We start from the raw sequence: 18,231 nt of genomic DNA, 5'->3' as shown, positions 1-18,231 counted from the left end.
ACTACACCACACGGCCTCCTCCAAATAACCCTCTCTGCACAAAACTTACCCCGAAAGCACCAGGAACCTGGTTGGGGACTGACCTACAGTTGAACCTAGGTCAAACCGCCCAGTCGTTACTGAGTCAAACTGCAGAAACTCTGGGTCAGAGTTAAGGCCAAAGTACAGAAGCACAATAAAGAAGCGTGGCTCCCTCACAGAAAAGCCCGGAGCTTTAGAAGCAACCCTTGGAAAAGCAGCCACGCCTCTCACGACGCCAAACGTTGCGCGCAGCGGAGCATCCCGAGCGGCCGGGAACGCAGGGTACGCACCCGGTGGCGCGCACGCCCGCCCAGAGGCCGCACGGGAGGCCGGCGGGCGTGCGCGCCCCCGCAGCGGGGGGCGGGGCGGGGCGGGTCTCTGAGCCGGACCGGGGCGGGGCCGCAGGAGCTGTAGGTGTTGCAGCTGGGTCGCGACAGGTGCGCAAGGCAGAGCGCCTGGGACCTGTGGCAGGGCTGGTAGCAGTACGGAGGAAAGACCGATTTTAGCCAGGTAAGCGCCTTCTCACTCCACATCCTCTATAACCGGGGAGTGCGCGAGACCGCGGCTTCTCTCCACAGTCTCTTTCTCCAGCGACTTCTGGGGCAGGGGGAGCACAAGGAGCGTGAACCCCCCCCCCCTTCTCCGGGAGAGAAAGAGTGGAGGAACCACTGATCATGGGCTTTTTCCTCACTTCTGGGTACTGCGCTGGGCTTGGGAGTAATTATGTAGGGCCGAACCTTTGCTGCTTGAGAGCGGGGAGCTGATGGGACCACCTCTTCCATCGGAAACACTCCTAAGTATGTACATTTTTGGTGTAGTGGTGGAAGGCGACATAAAATTCAAAATAGTCTCCTAGGGAAGTATTCTGATATTCAGCTGCTCTTTTACCATCTTCATATAAAGCCATTCCCTCCCTCTTCGATTTCCCCCCCTTCCAATCTGCCAACTGAACTCTAAGACACTTAGAGCCCTTTGAGGCATGTTGAGAATATAGCTGTCCTTGCAGCTGGGTGTGTCATCCTCGAATCGCTATCGTGTATATATCACTGGCACCTGTCACCAACATACGTAGGTGTTAATATAAGGTAACTGTACACCCGTGGCTGCACCTACTAAGGTTGAATTTGTAGGTGCTAGGAGCCAACCATCTGGCGTCCCTCCTTGCCTTCTTACTGGTGCTTACAACAACTAGTTTAGCTGATCCTGGTAAGAGATATTTGAACTACTATTGTCTTTCACCTAATTCCAGCTTTCAAAAGTCTGCCTAATCCAGATGGTTCTACTGACTTGGCCTGTCGAGTTAGTCCAAAGTACTTAGAGAGTTATCAGCCTTAAGACAATACCCCTTTAGGGGAGAGGTCTTTTGCATTAAATATTCTTTCTTTTGCCGTTGATTTAAGTGATTAAACAGAATACTTTTTATCCACATGGTTACTTATACTATTCACAAATGATAAATATTTTAGGAACCATAAAATAACACTTTCTTCTGAGGTCTGATGGAGAAACAAAAAAAGATGACCCTCAACAAGCATTTTCTAAGTTTCTGTGGAGTTATAGCTTGAATGATGATTCTGCCTTAGGTAGACCTTCAAAAAGTTATCAAATTAGCAGGAAAGAAGGTTAAAAAAAAGTTTTGCATGCACATATATTTTCTTGTTTTGAATTGACAGAACAGTACATAATATGGTATTAGGTAATTACTTTAGGAACATATTTCATTTTTTTGGACAAAGCATTTATTGAGTACCTCTTGTTTTGTCAGTCCTATTATGGATTGAAAGTTCTGAACATCCCTACTCTAAAAAAGCTTATTTAAAATCAAATGGATTAGGGGCACCTGGGTGGCTCAGTGGGTAAAGCCTCTGCCTTCAGCTTGGGTCAGGATCCCAGGATCTGGGATCCAGCCCCACATTGGACTCTCTGCTCAGCAGGGAGCCTGCTTCCTCCTCTCCCTCTCTCTCTCTCTCTCTCTCTGCCTGCTTGTCATCTCTGTCTGTCAAATAAACAAATAAAATCTTAAAAAGAAATAAAATAAAATAAAATGGGTTAGACAGAATCAGCAGCTACAACTTTCAAGTTTGAGATCAGTGCTGTACTAGACATCAGCCCAGAGTGCTGTAGAAGCATAGAAAATACAGTTTTTTTTTAAAGATTTTATTTATTTATTTGACAGAGAGAGATCATAAGCAGGCAGACAGAGAGAGAGAGGAGGAAGCAGGCTCCCTGCTGAGCAGAGAGCCCAATGTGGGACTAGATCCCAGGACCTGAGCCGAAGGCAGCGGCTTAACCCACTGAGCCACCCAGGTGCCCAGAAAATACAGTTTTAAAAAATGTCCCTCTTTGGCGTGCCTGGTTGGCTCAGTTGGTTGAGCCCCCAACTCTTGATCTCTGCCATGGTCTTGCTCTCGGGGTCAGGTTTGGGCCCCACACTGGGCTCTCTACTGGGCATAGAGCCTACTTGGGGGAAAAAAAAAAAGAGGAACATTTCTTCTACTTTTCCTTAGTAGTAAAACAAAATAAACAACAATAACAAAAAACTTTGAGTAATAGTGAATTATTTTCTTCATATATTTGTATTGCTCATATTTCTTACGGGGTATTTCGCCAACGGTATGACCTTTTGAAGGTGGGATAAGGACCTGTCCCTAATTCTGTGTCAGTTCAGTAAATGGTGGAGCTGTTTTTCACTGTTCTGTATTGGGCCTCAAAGTTGTTATCATGTAGTTCCTGAACTGTAGAGCTTCTGAGAATAGAATAGTGTATTGGCAACATTAGGAAAACAGTGCCATTTTATAAAATTGCTTCATTGTGCAACTTTGTTTAACTTGGTACATTCAAGTTTTGTTCCAGATTCTGGGTAAAAGTGGACTAACTTTCAATCTTCTGATAATTCTAAGAAGAGAAAGCTTTAGAAGTGAAAACAGTTCTTTAACAGCCCTTCTTGATGGCAGAGGATATTTTTTCTTGCTCAGGTGCCTTCAAAATGTCTCTTTCTTTTTTTTGAAGAGGGAACAGGATGGGTAAATGAGTGGAGGAGGAAGGGGTCAGAAGTGTTTGAAAGATTCTTTGCAGTTTTGATTATCTGAAGTCTATGGTAGTTTAAAGCACTCTTCATGTAACTGCAGGTTTTTATTAATTGCCTACTGTGTGCCAGTGATCCAGTATATAGAGGATGAACATGACACAGTCCCTTCTATGTGATGATGGTTTTCATTTTTCTTATTTGCTTGCTTGTTTTTTTATGCATAGGCTCCATGCCCAGCATGGAGCCCAGTGCCGGGCTCAAATTCACAACCCTGAGATCAAGACCTGAGCTGAGACCAAGAGTTGGACTCTCAACTGACTAAGCCACTTAGATGCCCCTGTTTTTCATTGTTTAAATGGAGATTCTGAGTTAATAAAACAGATGGTGGTCATCTGATTTGGTGATATGAGCCATGGTACTTGGTGAACACATTTCTTTGACATTATTTACCTCTTTTCTTTCTGTTTGCATCTTGGGAAAGTGGTCTCCACTGGAAATTTTTGGAAAGGCAGTCAGTATTTGCATGTATTTGGGTATCTACAATGATTATGTTGTTTCCTTAAATGTTTTCAAGTACAATTTTAATGATTGTTCTTCTTAGGGTTTCAAATTTTGACTTTCCACTGATATTTTTCAACAATCAACTATAATTAACCTAGGGCTTCTGTACCAAAAGGTTTATCAAAGACATATACACCCAGACACAAAAGAAGGTTGAGAGTATAGGAGATCATTAGATATCTTTGCCAAAAAAGGCCACCTAACCACAAATTGGGAGAATTTGTCCCTGTTTATGTTGACAGTGAAACTAGTTTTCAGGAGTTCTTAATTCTGTACTCTCAGAAATAGGTGAGTTTTATTTAGCAAGAAAAGATTTGTTTTTTCTTAAGGTTACTATGGTCTTTCACTGTGTTTTGTGATAGGAAGTTAAAGCATTTTACTTTGGATTGTGTACAGTAATCTTCAGATGATGTTAAATTACTTAACACAGACTCTCAAGGTTCTTTAGTAACAAATGAATGGTTATAAATTGAATACTTTCTTACTTAATGATTGTGGAATTGAGATTCTATGGTAAATGATACTCTTGGTAGGAACATACTGCTATGTTTATTGTGTGGCTGGATGCAAAGTCCCTGAGGCTCAAATGATTGTGCAAAAGCAGATCTCTTTTTATTAAAAGGACAAGATTTGACCGAAAAGCAATCCTTTATTTAGCATGTCTAATGATTTCTTTATACTTGGAAATGTTTCTAGAGACTTCACATGTGCAGTCATGAGAAGTTACCAAGATACTATGGTATATTACATTCATTTTATTTTCTTTTTAAAAATGTCTTCATAATGCTACAATGAAACTAAGAACTTACATCTTTTTTTTTTAAAGATTTTATTCATTTATTTGACAGAAAGAGATTACAAGTAGGCAGAGAGGCAGGCAGAGAGAGAGAGGAGGAAGCAGGCTCCCTGCTGAGCAGAGAGCCCAATGCGGGACTCGATCCCAGGACCCTGAGATCATGACCTGAGCCGAAGGCAGCGGCTTAACCCACTGAGCCACCCAGGCGCCCCTAAGAGGAAAAAAAAGCAAACTTTTTATGTTCTTTTAAAATACTTTAAGTAATCTCTCCACTGAACCTGGGGCTCAAATTCATGACCCTGAGATCAAGCTTTGCATGCCCTACCAACTGATCCAGCCAGAAGCCCCCCATCCTTTTAGAAAGATTTACTTTTTGTACTTCTGATGACAAGTGTGGAACTATTTTTTTCTCTTATTTATCCTATAACAGAGCTTACTATATGAAAAACTTGACAATCCCTCAAACATGGTTTTTCTTTTCTTTTTTTTTAAGATTTTATTTATTTATTTGACAGACAGAGATCACAAGTAGGCAGAGAGGCAGGCAGAGAGAGAGTGAGAGAGGGAAGCAGGCTCCCTGCTGAGCAGAAAGCCTGATGTGGGACTCCATCCCAAGACCCTGATATCATGACCCAAGCCGAAGGCAGCGGCTTAACTCACTGAGCCACCCAGGTGCCCTCAAACATGGTTTTTCATGCCAGTTTTTGGTTCATTACCCATAGATTAGTAATCCTGATATACTTTTACTTGGTTTTAGATTTCCACAATCTTTTTTCCCCCATAAACTGAAATTTAAGCAAATGGCCCAGGACTTCTTTTCCCCATAGTCAGTTTCACTGAATAGATAAATTTCAGATTTGGCTTCCACCTCCAGTGCTGGAGGAAACCTGTCTGCCCTTGCATTGTACCCAGTGATTTCCCTGTAAGGATCCTGTCACTGCCCTCCTTCTAACCACTTGGCAACATTTGACAAAGTGAACAACTGTTTTGGTTCTTTATTTTATTTGACTTTCTCAGCATGACTTCACCTGGTTGTCCATCTTCTAATCTAACACTGCCCCCCATGCCCCTTCACTAACTCATAGTCTTTTAGACCCGAAGTGTGGGTGTGTGCCATGGTCCAGCATCCTGCTCTTATTATACTCTTTCCCTGTCCATGGCTTCAACTAACATCTCCATGTGACTGATTGGCAGATTATTTTTTATTTATTTATTTATATAGTTTTTATTTATTTATTTTTAAAAAGAAATTTATTTTTTTAAGGTTTTATTTATTTATTTGACAGACAGAAATCACAAGTAGGCAGAGAGGCAAGCAGAGAGAGAGGGGGAGGCAGGCTCCCTGCGAAGCAGAAAGCCCGATGCGGGGCTCAATCCCAGGACCCTGAGATCATGACCTGAGCCGAAGGCAGAGGCTTTAACCCACTGAGCCACCCAGGTGCCCCTGCAGATTATTTTTTAAACCTCTTTTCTCAATATATAGATAATTCTTGTTTTATTTTCACATATAAAAACTTGTAAACCCATTTAGAGGAGAATAATTACATATGCTTATTATGAAAAACTTGAGGAAAAATAAATTATAAAGAAGACAGAATAGGGGCCCCTGGGTGGCTCAGTGGGTTAAGCCTCTGCCTTCGGCTCAGGTCATGATCTCAGAGTCCTGAAATAGAGCCCCACATTGCACTCTCTGCTCAGCAGGGAGCCTGCTTCCCCCCTTCTCTCTGCCTGCCTCTCTGCCTACTTGTGATCTCTGTCAAATAAATAAATAAAATCTTAAAAAAAAAAGACAAAATATTCCACAGTCTGTTCCAGAGAGAATTATTTGGTGTTTATTCTTTCAGTTTTTTTCCCCACTTTGATACACACACACACATACACACAAGGTAATTGGGCTCATCCTATTAGTAGTAGTAGATACAGTTTTGTATTTGCTTTTTCACTCTATGTCATAATTTTCCATGGTATCAGAATTATTTGCAAACAACTATAATGGATGTTCAATATCCTATTGTATTGATATTGCGTAATTTATCTGTGTAGTTGGGTATTTCGATTGTTACAACATTATTAACAAGTAAAAAAATTGAGAATAAATTAATGCATAAATCTTTGTACAAATCACTATTTCCTTAGGTTAGCTTCCCAGAAATTGAATTACCGGGTCATAGGGAATAAAAATTAAAAAAACACTAAACCTGCTGTCAAATTGCTTTTCTTAAAGGTTAGACTAATTAAATTAACTTTCTCACCTATAGTGATTGTGAGTGTCCATCTGAGGTCATCCTTCATAATACTGGATCTTATGTTTTTATCTTTAGTAATTTGTTAAGCAAAAGTGATTTAATTTGTGTTTTATTACTAGTGAGAGTGGACATTTTTCATATGTTCATTTCCATTTCAGTTTCCTCTGTGCATTGTCTTTGGTTAATCCATTCCCATTTTGGGGCCTTAACATTTTAATTATGTTGCTTTTTGTTTGGGGTTCTTTCATTTATTTGGGGCTTTTGGGGAGGGAGTACAGATTTTTATTAGGCCAAACTGAAGGAGTGGAGTGATGAAGTGGAAACTGTACACAAGTTGAAATTGTAGCATCTTATTTTATTTCTTTTTTAAGATTTTATTTATTTATTAGAGAGAGAGTGCATGAGAGGGGGAAGGTCAGAGGGAGAAGCAGACTCCTTGCTGAGCAGGGAGACCAATACCAGACTTGATTCCGGGACTCCAGGATCATGACCTGAGCCGAAGGCAGTTGCTTAACCAACTGAGTCACCCAATCACCTGAAATTATAGCATTTTAAATGCCCATTGGTGTGAGAACCCAGAGCTTATGATTGCTGGAGCAGCACTGCCAAGTAGAAAGGGTATTGACCTGAAAGTCAGGATTCCCAATTTGGTATTGGGAAGCAACCACTTAGGTGATCTTAGGCAAGTCATTCATCCTCTCTGAGCCTTTTCTGTAAAATGGGAGGGTTGGGTTATTGATCCCAAAGTCCATACAACCTTTGCGCTGAAAGGATGCTTTCAAGCCACCACTCTCTAGATGTTATGAAATTATTTTTTGTTCCATCCCTAACCCTTCACCAAATTTAGAAATATAGAGCCCAAGGAAAAAGACTAGATGCAGTAAAGGCAATTTTCATAGGGATAGCAAGGCTTAATGGAATCTAGCGGCACTTTAATGTGTTTGTGCCCTCAGAACAGTAGAACTTGCAAAGACTGGCATTTTTGAAGCACTCCCGTAGATTGACACTTGGCAACCTAGTTACATAAATCATAAAAGCCCTGTTGATCTATGCCACAAAACCCCATCATCTCTAATGGTTGTAAAGCAAATCTCATTTTATGACAAGAGGTTTAAGTTGCCAAGACAAATTACTTAACAACTTCCACTGTTTCCTATAGAAGCTATACTTAGTAGGCTTTTTTCTTTGTCATTTGTATAAGCTCTTCATTTTTTTTTTTAAAGATTTTATTTATTTATTTGAGAGAGTGTGAGAGGGTGAAAGAGCATGAGCAGGAATGGGGGGCAGAAGGAGAGGGAGGAGCAGACTCCCCACGGGGCAGGGAACCCAACAAGGGGCTCTATCCCAGGACCCCAAGGTCATGACCTGAGCTGAAGGCAGACACTTAATCAATTGAGACACCCAGGTGCCCAGCTCTTCATTTTAAGAATATTAATTCTTTGCCCTGTGGTCAAATGTTTAACTAGTTATTTGTCTTTTAATTTTATATATGATATATTATTACTTATCTATAGATCTTTTTCTCTGGGAGTTCTTTTGTTGCCTTTACCTTGTGAAGTCTTTTGCCATCTGCAGCTAGGTTAAGTATTCACTTTGATGGCCTTCTAATTTTTTTTAAAAGATTTTTTTTATTTATTTGACAGAGAGAGATCACAAGTAGGCAGAGAAGCAGACAGAGAGAGAGTGGAAGCACGCTCCCCGCCGAGCAGAGCCCTACATGGAGCTCAATCTCAGGACCCTGAGATCACAACCTGAGCTGAAGGCAGAGGCCCAAACCACTGAGCCACCCAGGCATCCCTGCCTTCTAATTTTTATTTTTACTTTTTATAACTAATTTTTTAATTTGTCTTGAACTTACTTAGGAGTATCAAAGCAGTATGTTTAGTTCCTTTGCATATCTTCTGAGCTCCACATCCGTATTTCCAACTACCTGGCAGACTGTGTAGATATTTCCTGTGTACTAGGCACTTGTGTCCACGGCGTTTCCCTAAGGAGAAAACTTGAAGTTGTCTTGAACGCTTCGGTCCTTTTCTTTTCTTTCTTTCTTTTTTTTTTTTTTTTTTAAGATTTTATTTATTTATTTGAGAGAGAGAGTGTGTGTGTGCACAAGCAGGAAAGAGGGGGGGAATGGCAGAGGGAGAGGGAGAAGCAGACTCCCCACTGAGCAGGGAGCCCAAGGAGGGACTCCATCCCAGGACCCTGAGACCATGACCTCACCTGAAGGCAGACACTTAACTGACAGAGCCACCCAGACTTCCCAGTCCTTCTCTTTTCCCACATTTGGGAGATGTTGCCATGTTTGGTTGATTCTACCCCAACAGTGATAGTGGCTCTTTGTTGTTGTTCTAATTCATACCCCCCTTTTTTTGCTAAAGTCCTTAGAATTGGCTACAGTTTTCCCCTTTTAGTACAGAGTGGTCACACACACATACACACACACACAATACTGGTTTTCAAAGTATGGTTCCCTTGATAACCTGTTTAGAATCACCCGTAGTATTAGTGTAAAAGGTAGATTTCCAGGTACCAACAGACTTACAAATCACTATATTTGGAGGAATGGGGCCTGGGAATCTGCAGTTTTAACAAAGTACCACAGAAGATTCATTTACACACTTAAGGGGAAGCAAAGCCCAAGTAAATTAAATCTAAATTTCTCTGGATGCCATTCAAGACGCCCACTCCCACACCCTGACAGCCTATTTTTCCAGGCTTATCTCCACATCACCACCCACCCACCTGGCATTGTAGCCACACAGTGATTCACGGTTTCCTGGACCCACCCAGTCCCTTCCTGCCTCTGTGCCTTTGCTCATGCAGTTCCCACAGCCTCAGGCTCCTCTCCCTCCTCCCACTCCTGCTTAAATCCTTTTCCTTAGGAGCTCAAGTAAAATGGTCCTTTTAAAAATAAAGCCTTTTCTAATTTCTTCTATTTAATCAGTGGCTCCCTCCCCAGTCTTCACTTAGCACTTTATTTTTACTTCATTTTTTTTAACCTCAGTACTGTCATTATTTGTGAATTATTGCTTCCTTGAAAGACTATAAGTCTTCTGAGTTTGAGAACTCTGCTGTTCCTTTTTATTGAGTTGTCATTATACATATAATAGGCAATTAAATATCATAAAGAATATGAAATATATCTCTTCTTGTGAGCACTATTACATGAAAATGTTTGGCTTTCCCTCACACTTAGAGTAAAATTATGATCTTTTACCACTGCTTATAAGTCTTTATTAAATCTGGCTTTGTCAGCTTTGTCATCATTTCATACTTTTCATTCACTCCTCAGCCATATTATTCCTACCTCAGGGCCTTTGCATTCACTATTTCTTCCATCTTGAAAACTCCCACATCTTCTCGTCCCCTGGCTGGCTGCCTATGTCCTCCGCATCATTCAGGTTTCAGCTCAAATGTCATTCTCCCAAGGAGGCCTTCCCCAGACGGCTATCTAAAGCATCTGGCCCTTTTCCTACCACCACTCCAGTTACTCTCTTTGTATTTCCTTCACTGCACTAGTCACCATATTTAATTGTCCTGTTTCCCCCAGTAGAATGGAAGCTTCATGAGAGCAGAGGCCTTGTCTGTCACTTTTAACTATACCTTTACCAGGTAGAGCACTGCTTGACACATGCTAAGTCCTCAATAATCATTTGTTGAATGCGTGAATAAACCTTTGAAGATAGACTTCTTATTTTAACAAGTCTTGTTTTGGTTTGCAATCCAAAGTTTTGTTGCTGTTTAACAGACAACAGCTGAGTAGTTCCATCTGGGGTCAAAGCAGGTAGTAGCCTCAGAGGATTTCTGAAGGGAGCAGGAGAAATGGAGGCTGGGATCGCCAGGATTCAATTCTGAGTGCAGGTTTTCCAAGGTGTTCTCAGGATCCAGGCCACTATTTCACTCCCACTGTCAGCATCCATTTCCAGGGTTGTTACTGCTGCCCAGTACTAATCCTTTAGCTCCCACTGCATTTTTTTTTAAAAAGATTTTATTTATTTATTTGAGAGACAAAGAAAGAGTGAGAGAGAGCATGAGCAAGGAGAAGGTCAGAGGGAGAAGCAGACTCCCCATGGAGCTGGGAGACCAATGTGGGACTCGATCCCAACGTGGGACTTGATCCCGGGACTCCGGTATCAAGACCTAAGCTGAAGGAAGTTGTTTAACCAACTGAGCCACCCAGGTGCCCTCTCACTGCATTTTTTTTTTTTTAAAGATTTTATTTATTTATTTGAGAGAGAGAGACAGTGAGAGAGAGCATGAGCGAGGAGAAGGTCAGAGAGCGAAGCAGACTCCCCATGGAGCTGGGAGCCTGATGTGGGACTCGATCCCGGGACTCCAGGATCACGCCCTGAGCCGAAGGCAGTCGTCCAACCAACTGAGCCACCCAGGCGTCCCTCACTGCATTTTTTAAAGCAAGCAAAACTGGAATCCAACTGACAAAACAACTTACGGCAAAACTAGAATCCAGCTAACTGGAATCTTCAAGCAACCAAAAGTTTTCTTAAGCTTTTCTTTTCTAGAAGAAAAATAAGAAAACTACCTAGAATCCTCAAGGAAAAATGAAATTATGTTCAATATTCTTACTACATACCTATTGATTTGAAAGATTTTTAGCAACAGCTTCAGACAAGGGGTTTCTTGTTAATGTCTGGTTAAATCAGACAATTGAAATCATCAGTTCTAGTTTCTTCTAATTTCTCTTCATTGGGTAAACTTCTCTTTTTTAAACAAATATTTTATTTATTTATTTATTTGAGGGAGAGAGAGAGCACAAGCTGTGGGGGAGGGAGCAGAGAGAGAGGAAAAAGCAGATCCCCTGCTGAGCACAGATCCTAATTCAGGGCTCAGTCCCAGGACCCTGAGAACATGCCCTGAACTGAAGGTAGACGTTTACCTGACTGAGCCACCCAGGCACCCCAGATAGACTTATTCTTTAATTCTGGTTTTTTTTTTCTTGAAACTGACTTGAAATTTTATTAAAAATTACAATAGTTTTTATAGTAACTTATAGTTTTCAAAGTACTTTAGTTTTATTCTCTCATTTAATCTTCACAACCATCCCAGGGCACCTGTGTGGCTCAGTCAGTGAAGTGTCCAACTCTTGATTTCGGCTCAGGTCATGATCTCAATGTTGTGAGACTGAGTCCCGCATCAGCAGGCCCTGCACGGGGGTGGGGGGGGGTGGGGGGGGTGGTGGTGGTGAAGAGTCTGCTTGAGATTCTCTCTCTCCCTCTCTAAATAAAACAAAACAACAAAAAACTGGTAATCCTCACAACCATCCCTTGTAAATATATTTCTGAGTTGAAGAAACTGAGACCTAAAGAAGTTGATTGACTTCCCCCATGTCAACTAAAAGACCACTACTCAATAAAAGCGTCTCAAAAACTTTAAACAGCATCATCATTTGATGTAATTTTTAGAAGGCAATCATTAAAGTGTAGTTAAAACACTAACATTAGGGCACTTGGGTGGCTCACTCGTTAAGCAGTGCCTTCAGCTTAGGTCCTGATCCCAGGGGTCCGGGGATGGAGCCTGGCATCAGGCTCCCTGCTTGCAGGAATCCTGCTTCTCCCTCTCCCACTTCCCCTGCTTGTGTTCCCTCTCTCGCTGTGTCTTTCTCTCTCAAGTAAATAAATAAAATCTTTAAAAAAACCCACTAATATTAAGATGTTTATGACCAGTCTCTAAGACATAAACTGCATAGCATTGATTGAGGTAAGTAACAAAATTGTGGCTCCGTGGTTTGTCTTTGTTTAATCAGCATCAGCTATGCTCGTCCTTGATGAAAGCATTGTTCTTGGTTAGCTTCTCAGATTTGTACAGAAAGGAGAGATTAGAGAACTTGCCTAGAGAAGAGTCACTTTTCAGTAAACTCGTTTTAATTCTCCTCCTCCTTGAAGGGATTGGTTAAATTGATCTGAACTGGCTTTTCAGATTAAGCAAGTCCTGAAAAAAAAAACACATCATCTAAAATTTCAGCTAAGAAGAATGGAAGCCAGGCCCTTCCTGGAATGGCCAGGCATGAAACTAAGACGCCCTGTAATTAATGGAGAAAACTCGATTAATTATTAAGCATAAAGGACTTGAATAAGGGGGTTATATCCTTAACTGAAAGCAGACTTCTTTTTTTTTTTTTTTAAAGATTTTATTTATTTATTTGACAGAGAGAGATTACAAGTAGGCAGAGAGGCAGGTAGAGAGAGAGAGGAGGAAGCAGGCTCCCTGCTGAGCAGAGAGCCCAATGCGGGCCTCGATCCCAGGACCCTGAGATCATGACCTGAGCCGAAGGCAGCGGCTTAACCCACTGAGCCACCCAGGCGCCCTGGAAGCAGACTTCTTAAAATAAGTATACATATTTCTTCTGATTTGACATTGTAAAGAAGACTCTTTAATTAGCTACCTTGTGTTAATTAAGCATGTAATTGACAAGACTTGTGAGCATGTGATTTATAGACATTCAGTTATATAAGTGGGCCTTTGTTGAGATATGTGGCAACTGAGAACTAATATAAAACTGTTTTTTATTCATATAACAGATTTTTATTGAGCTTCTACACTGTACCAGGCACTGATACATGACTCATCTGATTTTAAAAGCATGGAATGGTGCAAAGGTTGAAGAAGAAACAGGCTATTCAGAGTAAAACTATGCTTTCTGTAACAGTCTTAGTTGATTATAAATTTCCACATTCTTTTTCCAGTTAACTATGCCTTTCTCTTCTCTTCACTTTAAATATGAAGTTACTGATATAATTATCTGTTTTTCTACTTACTGAGAGATTTTTCTTATATGTGTGAATAATTCTGAAAAACAAACAACAAAAAAACCTCAATCCACTGGATTATGTTTGCCCTTACAGTAAGTTAATTATCAACTGGGGAGGGGGAGGAGGAAGAAGATAAATAACAAATTAGATTTGAGAGGTAGAATCAAACTTGGAGTATATTAGGTGATTTTTAATTTAAAGAAAAAGAAAAAGATTAGGAAGGTTCTTGGGTAGCTCTTTGTGACCTAAAAATTTTAGAGCAAAGTCAGTTTTTAAAGGCTGTAATTGGAGGTTACTCTTTTACCTGTCCAAATAGGATATATGAAGGCTACCACAATTATGTAAAAAGCTAATTTGGGTTTCAAAAGTACAAGAAGATAAGATATTCAAACTGCTGAATAAAGTAATAAAGTAATAGAAGCCATGTAGGATAGTTATGTATCATTTTCTATTTAGAGTTTTCACAGAGGTATTGAGAACACCTATAATTTGGTCCTTACACAGTGAGAGGAAGAGATTTTGAGAGAGATTCAGACTTTTAGGTACAGAGAAATGGTACAGATTTTAAGCAGATCTGGTGCTCCCAGTCGTCATTGCCACTTTCTCAGAACTAACAGTAGAGATCCTCTTTTCTTATTGCTGATTAAACAAAAATAAGTTGCCTGAAATATAGTGTACACTAGAATGGAATTTCTGGCTTATTCTCTGTGCTAGAGGTCATTTTATTTTCATCCCAGCCTCCTAAAAAATTAATAAGTTAACATTTATTTGACCTTTCTGGGCCTCGGTTTCTTCATCTATGAAGTGGGACAATAGTATTTCGAGTGTGCTACTCTAAGGATTAAGAAACTTACTTTTTAGGGACGCCTGGGTGGCTCAGTTGGTTGGACGACTGCCTTCGGCTCAGGGCGTGATCTTGGAGTCCCGGGATCGAGTCCCGCATCAGGCTCCCAGCTCCATGGGGAGTCTGCTTCGCTCTCTGACCTTCTCCTCGCTCCTGCTCTCTCTCACTGTCTCTCTCTCTCAAATAAATAAATAAAATCTTTAAAAAAAAAAAAAAGAAACTTAATTTTTAAAAGATTTTATTTATTTATTTGACAGACAGAGATCACAAGTAGGCAGTGGGGGTGGGGAGCAGGCTCCCTCTGACCCTGAAGTCATGACCTGAGCAGAAGGCAGGCACCACTGAGCCTCCCAGGCACCCCAGGATTAAGAAACCTATATATGCAAAACAATTACAATAGTACCTGACACATGATAAGTGTTCAGTAAGTGTTCTCTATTTTTTAAAAGATTTTTCTGTTTTTTTACTTTGTCAGAGAGAGAGAGAGAAAGCATAAGCAGGGGGAGTGGCAGGCAGAGGGAGAAGGCTCCCTGCTCAGCAAGGAGCCTGATGTGGGACTCGATCCTAGGACTCAGGGATCATGACCTGAGCTGAAGGCAGCCAGGTGTCCCAGTGTTTGATGTTTTTGTTAGTGCTACCACTATCACTTTATTAAGCACTTATTTTAGCACTGAGCTAAAGGAATGTTTGAGAGATGTAGGACTAAGGCTTTGAGTAATTTTCCTAATGTTACCCAATAAGTTAGCGGTAGACTGAAGATGTCAACTTGAGCAGAAAAGAACCAGGGGCAGAATGGGTTTGATGTGGAACAGGCTGGGGCGTTTGAACTAGCCTGTCTAGTTTCAAGACACTTAGGATGAGCCTGGCCCAGACCACCTGCAAATACCAGGAACATGTGTTTTTGCAGTAAGTCATTAGACATGGACATTTGTCATACTATCTAACTAGTTGTGTGATCTTGAGCAAGTTATTTAACCTTTCTGGGCCTCAGTTTCTTTCTCTGTAAGATGAGAATAATAGTCTTTTCATGGTATCATAAAGATTAGGGGAGTAAAGTCAAATGGGATGACTTACCTTACGTATGACCAGTGCCAAATAACAAATTCCCAGGCTTAGGCTAAGGTGGCCCAGATTTTTTACCCGATTTTCACACAGTCCATCTAGACAGTAGGGGGTTAGAGCCAGTGTCTACCTCCTTGCTGAGGCCCAATAACTCTGGGATTAAACCAAATCTAAATTCCCAATGCTATTTTTACTTTGGAATCATAGGGAACTGTTTTAAGAAAAATTAGAAGAAAAATTAGAAGTGTTTGGACTCGCATGAGAGATTGAGATTCCAAAGATGATCAAATATTCATAGCATCCTCCCCAACTCCTCCATCACCACCCCTTCCAACTACCCCCTCAGCCCCCCACAACTGAGAAGCATTCAATTGGCTAGTTGAGGGTAGCAGCTGAAGCACACCCCGAACAGTGATCTTAATGCTTGGATTATTGGTGTCAGTCAGGCTTCTTGAAGGACTGTGCACTGGTGACCCATCAAGGGGTGGGCCCTACAGAAGGGAACTCTACAGAAACCATCTCATCTGTAAAGTCAAGCAACCTTTCTGTTGGGAAAGAATGTTAATGAGATCTGGATAGGAATCAGACACCAGGAAAGGACAGCTGCTGTGAGAGGCAATTTGAATTGCCCAAGGAGTTACACATGATATTAAGAAAGTCCTTGTGCAACTTTAAAAAGTAATTAAGTTGTAGAGATAATAAACAATTTATAAACAATGTTTAAGAAGTGAATGTAGTTTCAAAAAAAAAAAAATGTGTTCAGGGGCCAGCACACATTTGAAAATAATGTTCAACGTTCCCCATGATTAAAGGAATGAAAACTAAAACAATAATGTACCATTTTTCACACATCTAGCAGATTGGAAAAAAATAAAAAGTATTAAGCATGCTCAGTATTCACAAGAGTGTGGAAAATAGTCTTTTTCAGGTAGCTAGTGGTTCAAATATAAATTGATGCCTATATATATATAGGCATATATGCCTATATATATATAATATATATATTATATATATATATATAAATTGATGCAACTTTCTTGGAGGAAAATTTGGGAATGTATATTAAAATTTTCTTACTGCATAGGCCTTTTATTTTTTTTTTTATTTTTTTTTAAGATTTTATTTATTTGACGGAGAGAGAGGAATCACAAGTAGGCAGAGAGGCAGGCAGAGAGAGAGAGGGGAGGAAGCAGGCTTCCCGCGGAGCAGAGAGCCCGATGCGGGGCTCCATCCCAGGACCCTGGGATCATGACCTGAGCCTAAGGCAGAGGCCCCAACCCACTGAGCCAACCAGGCGCCCCTGCATAGGCCTTTTAAACTAGAAATGCTGCTCCCAGGAATTTACACCGTAGATGCACATACCTCCAAGTAGATAATAGTAGAAATGTTCACTGCAGTCTTGTTCTTAATTATGAAGAACCTACAGCAACCTGTGTTTTCATTTACAGGGACCAGGTTACATAAGTTATAGAAGATTGCAAAGTGAGATAGTATTTGTTACTGAAAGGCTGAGGTAGATCTATATGTCCTCCTCCATCTATGTGGCCTTCCCTATAGGTCCTCCTCTCCTGTGTGGGAAGATGTCCAAGAGGAAATAAATAATTGCTGAATAGCACATTAACATAAAATCACTGATTTTTAAAAAAATGTATGTGTTTATATGTTGGTGTTAACATCTCTGTGCCTCACATTTTCCTCATTTGTAAACTCGGCATCACTGTAGGATCTCATGAGTTGTTGTGAGAATAAAATAATATACGTAGAATGCTTAGGACAGTGACTGACCTGTTGTGCTGTGCATTTGCTATTACTGTCACGTATAGGTAATATCAGAAAGTTTATACTTCAAAGTGTGACAGAGGTTATCTTTGGCAAGTCAGATTGTGCTGGGGAAAGGAGTATACAAGAGGAGGCAGAGACTTTGGTTTCTTACATTGTATGTTTCCACATAATCTTTTATGCTAGGCAGGCCCATTTCTTGACCAATCACTCTGATAAGGCAATGAACAATGGGCAGCCCCAGTTTGGGGTGCTTGTGGAGAACTGTGGAGGTGAGGTTCCCCAAAGGAAAGGAGAGGATGAAGGAGGCTGGTGGTGTGGGGAGATTTGAGGGATGCTTGGGAATTCCACCTTGGCTGCTGAAACATTTTTTGAAAACCTCTGACTTAATCAAAGATTGAAAACTTTTATATTGCAACAAGAACCTTATTAATTCCCCACATTTATATCTGGAGTTTTCCTTTTTGCAATTTGGTTGCATTTTTACTTAAAAAAAAAAAAAAGTGATTCCTGTTTAATTTGACTTGTGGGCAAAAGCTCCAAAAACTAATTGCTCACGTGTCTAAAACAGACATTTAAGAGGAGATAGGTAATTTTCCTAGTCATTATGAAATAAAAATTTCATGCTTTAAAGAGACCACTAATTCCTTAACTAGTATTACTACCTCCATTAGATAATATTAGAGTAAATTTAGCACTAAAAAAAGTCAAACGGCTGAAGACTATGTTAAGTTTATGAGTTACTTTAATCAGAGCCTTATGACATAGACCTTGTTAAAATGACATATAAACTAAACTAAGCCCAATTATTAATCTATTAACTAAACCTTTAGAATAATATTTATTCAGTTTCTTAGACACAGAGGCATCCAAAAAGACAGACAAGATTTGGCTCTTACCTCAAGCAATGTGCCAGATACTGTTTTGCCTTTATTTTCTCCTTTTATTTTTAGAACCACCCCGTAGCTTAGGTGTGCCAGCCTCATTTTACACAGTAGGAAAGTGTAGCACAGAGAGGTTGCCATGCATCTGGTTAGCTCTGGACTCTGGACTGGAATCAGCAGGTGTTCCCATGGCACTGCTCTGGCTCCAAATAACCAGGATATAAAGATAGGTGATGTGAGCCCTGG

General features: G+C 40.6%; 1 protein-coding gene across 4 annotated transcripts in view; it reads left to right on the top strand.

Annotated features, from left to right (window-relative positions):
- The first annotated feature begins 431 nt into the window (after positions 1-431).
- Positions 432-18,231, top strand: part of LIMA1 (LIM domain and actin binding 1) — a 93,199-nt gene continuing 75,399 nt past the window's right edge. For all 4 annotated transcript variants that reach the window (XM_044228695.1, XM_044228693.1, XM_044228694.1 and 1 more), the window contains exon 1: positions 432-531. The gene's annotated coding sequence lies outside the window, so the exon portion shown is untranslated. The remainder of the gene's footprint in view (positions 532-18,231) is intronic.

This window comes from Neovison vison, chromosome 12 (genome assembly GCF_020171115.1).
Source record: "Neovison vison isolate M4711 chromosome 12, ASM_NN_V1, whole genome shotgun sequence".
In the NCBI taxonomy this organism is placed as follows: domain Eukaryota; kingdom Metazoa; phylum Chordata; class Mammalia; order Carnivora; family Mustelidae; genus Neogale; species Neogale vison.
Note: the sequence above shows the minus strand (reverse complement) of the source record. Positions and strands in the feature narration are given on the sequence as shown.